Source organism: Suncus etruscus, chromosome 15 (genome assembly GCF_024139225.1).
Source record: "Suncus etruscus isolate mSunEtr1 chromosome 15, mSunEtr1.pri.cur, whole genome shotgun sequence".
In the NCBI taxonomy this organism is placed as follows: domain Eukaryota; kingdom Metazoa; phylum Chordata; class Mammalia; order Eulipotyphla; family Soricidae; genus Suncus; species Suncus etruscus.
In genome coordinates, this window is record NC_064862.1 from 26991588 (window position 1) to 26998202 (window position 6615).

General features: G+C 46.3%; 1 non-coding gene across 1 annotated transcript; it reads left to right on the forward strand.

Annotated features, from left to right (window-relative positions):
• The first annotated feature begins 6251 nt into the window (after positions 1–6251).
• Positions 6252–6358, forward strand: LOC126031749 (U6 spliceosomal RNA). Its single transcript, XR_007503579.1, has one exon. It is a non-coding gene; the product is annotated as a U6 spliceosomal RNA (small nuclear RNA).
• Positions 6359–6615: the final 257 nt, after the last annotated feature.

Consider the following 6615-nt stretch of genomic DNA (forward strand, 5'->3'; position numbering starts at 1 on the left):
CATAGTGCGATGGGTGCTGACCAGGAACATGAAGGCTGGTGAGAGAATTTCTACACTGTGGTATGTGACGCTGAGAGGAGATAAAGCTTTATCAGCAAAGCTACTTTATCATCAGCCTCACCAGTGTCTGGCAGCATGTAATTTCTGAATGACACAGACGCCCATTAGGTCATCTAATTGGTTCCTTGTTTAGCAAAGCAAGGTCCTGCTGATCTAATTGTGCCATGGCTTTGTGGACACACCTTCCTCCCAGAGGATCTCCCTATTATTAGGGTCAAGAGTTGTTCTGGTGGTGAGGAGGGAGGGAAGAGGTGATTTCCTCAACTGCAGCAAGTATGTGTTCCTGGAAATTATAAGGGAAGCCTGGTGGTTCCCAGCCCTTGTGGCAATCTTTGGGCTTCAGCACCTAACATAACCTTACCTGGGTAATAATAATGTTCCTGATACTCAGGATCTGGGGTTCAGGACTCAACACCTAACCTCTAGGCAACGCTCATCCACCCTGCAAAGATGGCTGCCTTTTTCTCGTAGCATGTGACATTCTCTGTCACTTGGGGATATGTAGCATCATACAGGCTAGATCAGACTCTTTGCTTACTTGGCCTGAAACCCAAAGGTAAAATGTCCTTTGATAAAGGGGAGAATCTTATGAGGATTCCTTCCCAGTCCATGTGTGTGTCTTACTAGAAGCATGAGAGCTCGGGAGCAAATGGGTCAAGACAACTGATTGCTGAACAACATGATAACATAACTTTTGTTGGCATGGGTAGGTGCTTTATCTCTGAAATAGAGCAGTGAGTGCACCCACCTCCCTGTATCAAGCCCAGGAATGAGGAAGCCAGAAGGATAGCCCAGTGGGTAAGGTATCTTGCAAAGGCTTGTTCTTTTCTAGTTTCTTTTAGTCGGGTGGGTAGGGAGGGTCATGCCCAAAGTGTTCAGAAACTCCTCCCAGCTGGTGCTTAGAGATTGGTGCTCAGAGAACTATGCTATGCAAGGCTCAAGCCAAGGCCTCTCCCAAGCAAAGCTTGCATTTATTTAGCCCTTTGAGCTGATTGCCCAGGCAAATATTTTGGGTGCAAAATATAGGACATAGTTTTTTTCTGAGGAATTCTAGGCCCTCTGTTGGCTGTTTCCTATGACTGTCTTCTCTGTCCCTCTCCTCAAGGATTCTATGTCATTTAGTTGTCTGTTTCCCTCTCTTCTCTTTTCTGTCTGTCTCTCTCTTTCACAGGCTCTCTCTCTCTCTCACTCAGGACACAGGCAAGGACTGCTTCTAGAGGTCAGAGCAGATGAGGATTGCATGCAATGAGGTGTCAGCCAAGGTGTCCAGAGGCCGTGGCAGTTAAACTCTGCCTTGTCGAAACAGGAGGGCTTTAATAGACAAGAAACCCTCCAGTAATTGAAATTCTATTATCTGTGCTGGTGGCATCCTGCTCTGGGGATTAATGACCCTTGTTATCAATTAATTCTCCCTGGATTTCCAAGCGAGATAGAGGCTCCTAGGTTTCAAGTGGTTTTCCTTTGCTCTTCTCTTTCAAGACCATAACACCTTCCCGTACATCTCAACTGAGAAAGTAAGCCATGCATGCCATCCATCTCCTAGATTAAGACAGCCAAAAAGGACAGCAAGCTCGGCTGGCTGCAAAAGGCAAAAAACAGCCACCACCAACATGGCCGACCCGGCTGCACCAATGAGGCAAGAAACGAGTTTCTGCGCCTGCGCAGACGTCTGCACATGCGCGTCCATCACAGGCTCCCACTGCATCTGCTCACTCTGGTCCTCCAAGCCCCACTGTGAGATGCGCTGTGAGCATCATCATGGACCAGGGGGCAAAGCAGAGATTCTCCCAGAGTGCATGAAGGCAGGTGGCAGGGCTTGAACCCAGGCCCACTGCATAGATACAGCAGGTGCCCCAGTTCTGAGTCCTCGGGCCCCTGAGTCACAGACTTGTCACTCAGTTCTGGAGGCTGGAAGTGGTGGACATGGTATCTCAGGAGTCCACTTTGGACTGGGCAACTAACTTCGTGTCCTAATGTCTGAGCTTGGAGAACTGAGCTGTGTGCATATCCATACAAGGACTTCCGACAGGCTAGCATCCTCTCCCCCCACCACCACCGAGGCTTTCTCTTTTTTGTTTTGTTTTGTTTTTGTTTGTTTGTTGGGGGGCTGTGAAATAGTGGGTTTTGTATTTTTCACAATCCCCAGAGAGGGAGAGGGACCCCCATGCCCCACGTCTGGGTAGGACAAGAGATGCAGGTCCAACAGCAATTCCGACGCAGGAAATAATCCACACACAGTTGGTAAGGAATAGCAGGCCAGAAACTCACACCACAAGCTGTTCACCCACAAGCCAGTTACTCCACCATGTGGAACCATGAGCCAAGATGGCAGCACCCCTTCAGTCCTCTAAAGCAGCCTTTTTTGGGAAAAACAAAGCCCATCCCCAAAGGGAGGGGGAAAAGCCAGAGGAGGAGGCAATGGGGCAATCTTTTAACATGTAAATCAAAGGAACGAATCTAGAGTCATCTAATTAGAAGGCAACATAAGGACCAATCCAAAGGCCTCTACCAACAGCGGGCCAAACCTGGCAGTGCTCAGGTCTTACTCCTGGCTCTGCATTTACTCCTGAAATCACTCTTGGCTGGGACCATATGAGATGTCAGGGATTGAACCCAGTTGGCAAACAACTTGTGCTATCACTCTGGTCCAGATTTCTGAGTGCAGAGCCAGGAGTAACCCCTGATTATCGCCGAGTGTGTCCCAACATCCCCACTCAAAAGATGGAATTCTCTCATTCTCATCATTTCCATTTCCTCTCAATTAGTAGCCACTCGTCTACCTCCATCTCTCCATGTTTCTCTCTCCTGGACTCGCCAGGAATGGACTTCCACCAGGATGTCTATTGACTTTGCGAGCAGACTTCATTATTCGGCAAGTTTTCTGGGTTCATCCGCATGGTGGCATGAATCAGTACCCCAATCCCTGAATGCCTGAATCACATCCCATGGTGTGGTGGTTACCATTAGACTCCTGTCCTAGTTGCCATTGGGCTATTGACGAACTTTTTGGATCATGTCCACCTTCCCTTGGGTTATTTAGTATAATGCACTTATGAACATTCTAGCAGACACGGTCCCCTTTATTCATATGGCAGTTATATTATTATTATTTACTACAGTTCCCATTATGACTTTAATGAGAGTATTACTATTTATACTATTTTCATTTTTTTTCTTGCCACACTCCCTGTCTTGAATGCTTTCATGCCCTCCCCAGCTGTGTTTCATTTAGTTCAAAATTTCAAATAGTATGAGAATAGGCTGCAGTTGAGTGGATGTTAAAAAAAAAAATTAAGGCATAGTTAACCCAAGCCAGAGGAAATACTGCTGTGGGGAATAAAAGGTCTCTCTGCCTGTACACCCACTGTTTAAAGGACAATGATTCTGCCTTATTTTTCATTTGGATCCAAGAAATTGGCTCCAGGAATCCTGGGGCATGTGACATGGATGCAAATAGTTGAGGTGAGACCTCAGAAGGAAGAGGCGCGCACTAAAGGAGCTAAGAACCTGCTGTGTGGGTTCTGCTGTGTGTAGATGTCACTGGTTTAAGGGAGCTTGGGTGGCTTTTTTTGTTTTGTTTTGTTTTGTTTTGTTTTGGGGCCATACCCGGCAGCACTTATTGGGCTACTCCTGGCTCTGTGCTCAGAAATTACTTCTCAGCAGGACCATATGAGATGCTGGGAATTGAAGCCATGCAAGGCATGCTTTTATTTATGCTTTTATTTTTATTTGGGAGTGTCACACCTTGCTGTATACTCAGGGCTTGGGGATCCCTCCTGGAGATGCTCCAGGGATGGAATCCAGATTCCTGCCATGCAAAGCAGACAACCCAACTCATGGAGCTATCTCTTTGGTCCCAGTGATGAGTTTCTGAGACTTCTCTTTTTTATAAAGCTGGGATGGAAGCCGGGACCTCTCACAGGAAAGACTGATGCCCTCCAGCTGAGCCACTGCCCTGGTCTCTGTGGGATTTTTAATCCTCAGACATGGGTTTTCCACCTTCAGGTTGAGACTAAACAGGTTCCTAACTCTCCTGGTTGGTCCCACATACACAGATCACAGGACATTGTGCATATCCTCCCACCATCTTTCTGTCAAACTTGGGCCACCAGCCACTCACTTGACATTGATCAAATTAGCTATTCCTTGGGCAGGCAGTGAGATCTACCCAGAGACCTGTGAAGGGGGTGGGAGTGGAAGGAAGGAAAGGGAAACTTCTGGAGGAGAACAGAGAAAGAGTGAGCCAGTAGAAGAGAAGTAGAGAAGCCCCCAAGCACTGCAGTTTGGAGCAATTCTAGGGTGTGCTGATGTGAACCTAGGGACACACCTGGTTCTTAGCCACCACCAGGTCCTGTGACCAAAGAGATGAAGCAGCCCCAAAGAGCAGGTGTTGGCAGGGAGCAAGGCCATGTACCCCAATGGGAGGTGTCTGGAGGCAGCAGGAAAGTGGCCTCTTTGCAGCAGAAGCTCCTAAAGAGATCTCATTAGGCTGCCTGGTGTCACAGCTACCTGCAATGTCTTTTGTCTGATCTAGGCAATTCGACTCTCCTTGGCAGCACCTGGTTTGGGTGGCAGGCTGTGTGCCAGCCCAATGAGACATAGGGGAATGTCTACTGGAGTACTTGTATTTTTCCTCTTCTGCTCACCACAGCAGGATGTGACGTCTGTCACGATGGCAGCCACTCTGAGGTCATGAAGGGACAGCCATAATGACAAAAGGCCAGGTGCTCCAGAAGGCAGACTGGGGAGATGGAAAGAACATACGTCCTTGATTGATATCGATAAGAATTTCTGAATTACCAAGATGGCATACCCTGGATCCAGAAACTTGTTCTGTGAGTTTCTAAATCTCTTGCCACTGAGTTCAAGCTCTGTATCTGTAACTAAATTCCCAGGTAATGAAATTGCTTCAAACAACTAATAATTATTAACACATAGTTTGGGGGAGCCAGGAATCCAGGTGTGAAGCAGGGGAGGTTCTGCCTCAGACTGTTTTTCCCCCTTCCCAGGTGGCTGTCAACATGCTGGCAGTGGAGGGACCAAGATTGAATCTTCTTAGCTGGAAGCTAAGCTCACTCAGTGTCCTCTACAGAAACTTCTGGCTGTCCTTACACCTCACATGTGGCAGCTGACACTCTCAAGTCTTCTAGGAAGAAATGGGCAAGGTTTTTTATGACCTGGTCTTTTGAATTGGTCACATATTGTCACTTCTGTCTTATTTTTTCTACTCACTCACAGAAAGGTACATAGCTCAGTCCACATTCATGAGAGAGAAATTTAGTTCTTCTCACCAGAGTAATAGTATAGCATGTAGGGCATGTGCCTTGCAAGTGGCTGACCTGGGTTTGATCTCTGACATCCCATTTGGTCCCCTTAGCCTACCAGGAGCCAGGAGTATCTCCTGAGTGTCACCAAGTGTGGCCCCAAAACCAAATAATAATAATAAAGAAGTATCAAATAATTTTTTAAATGGAAAACCACTACAGATAAATTTTATGTGGGGATAGTGCGGGGAGCACACCTGACTCTGTTTAGGGTCTACTCCTGGCTCTGTGTTCACAAGACCATAAAATAGTGCCAGGGATTGAACCCAGGTCAGCTGGTCCCAAAGCGAGTGCTTTACCCACGGTCTTACCATTGTGCTATATCTCCAGCTCTAATTTCAGTTGGCTCCTTCTTCATTACTTCCAAACACCCCAAAGTCAACATTCTTTACACCATATAACACTGCTTAATTCAGGCAAGGAAGATAGTGAGCCTGAATTTAAAGCAGAGGCAACATCGTTCAAGACTTGGCAGCTCAGAAACTGAGCTGATGGTTCCAGATCTGAACCATATTCGCAGATTATCCTGTGGAAAAATCAGCACCTCTGTATAAGCAGGTTGTACCAAAATTCAATGGATAGATGATATAATGGATAGGTGACATTTTAGAAAATATTTAGTATATATAGCAAAGGGTAATGAATAACCCAACCGGGGTTGGAGAGAGAGTGCAGCAGTAGGGTTTTGCCTTGCATGTGGCTGACCCAGGAGGGACCCAGTTCAATTCTCAACATCCCATATGGTCCCCCAGCCTGCCAAGGGTGATTTCTAAGTGCAGGGCCAGGAGTAACTCCTGAGTGCCACAAGGTGTGGTCCAGAAACCAGTCAATAAGTTTTTTTTTTTTTAAAGAATAACCCAACCACTAGTGCTCGCTTCAGCAGCACATATACTAAAATTGTAACGATACAGAGAAAATTAGCATGGCCCCTGTGCAAGGATGACATGCAAATTGGTGAAGAATAACCCAACCACTCAACCTATGAATCACCATGAGCTTATGAAATAAAACAGGACTTTTATGTCCTGGAATTACCCAGTAGTCACCTGTTATCCCATTGCAGAAACCATGATCCTTAGTGCAGTGTCTTTTTTTCCTAACTGTTTTTTTTATATTTGCATGTAGATTATATATGCAATATATGCACAATATAATCTATGGGATATTTTCTCTGATTAGGTCTCTAAGAGCCAACCATGTGAGGAAGTATAGAAATTAGAGCCCTTACACC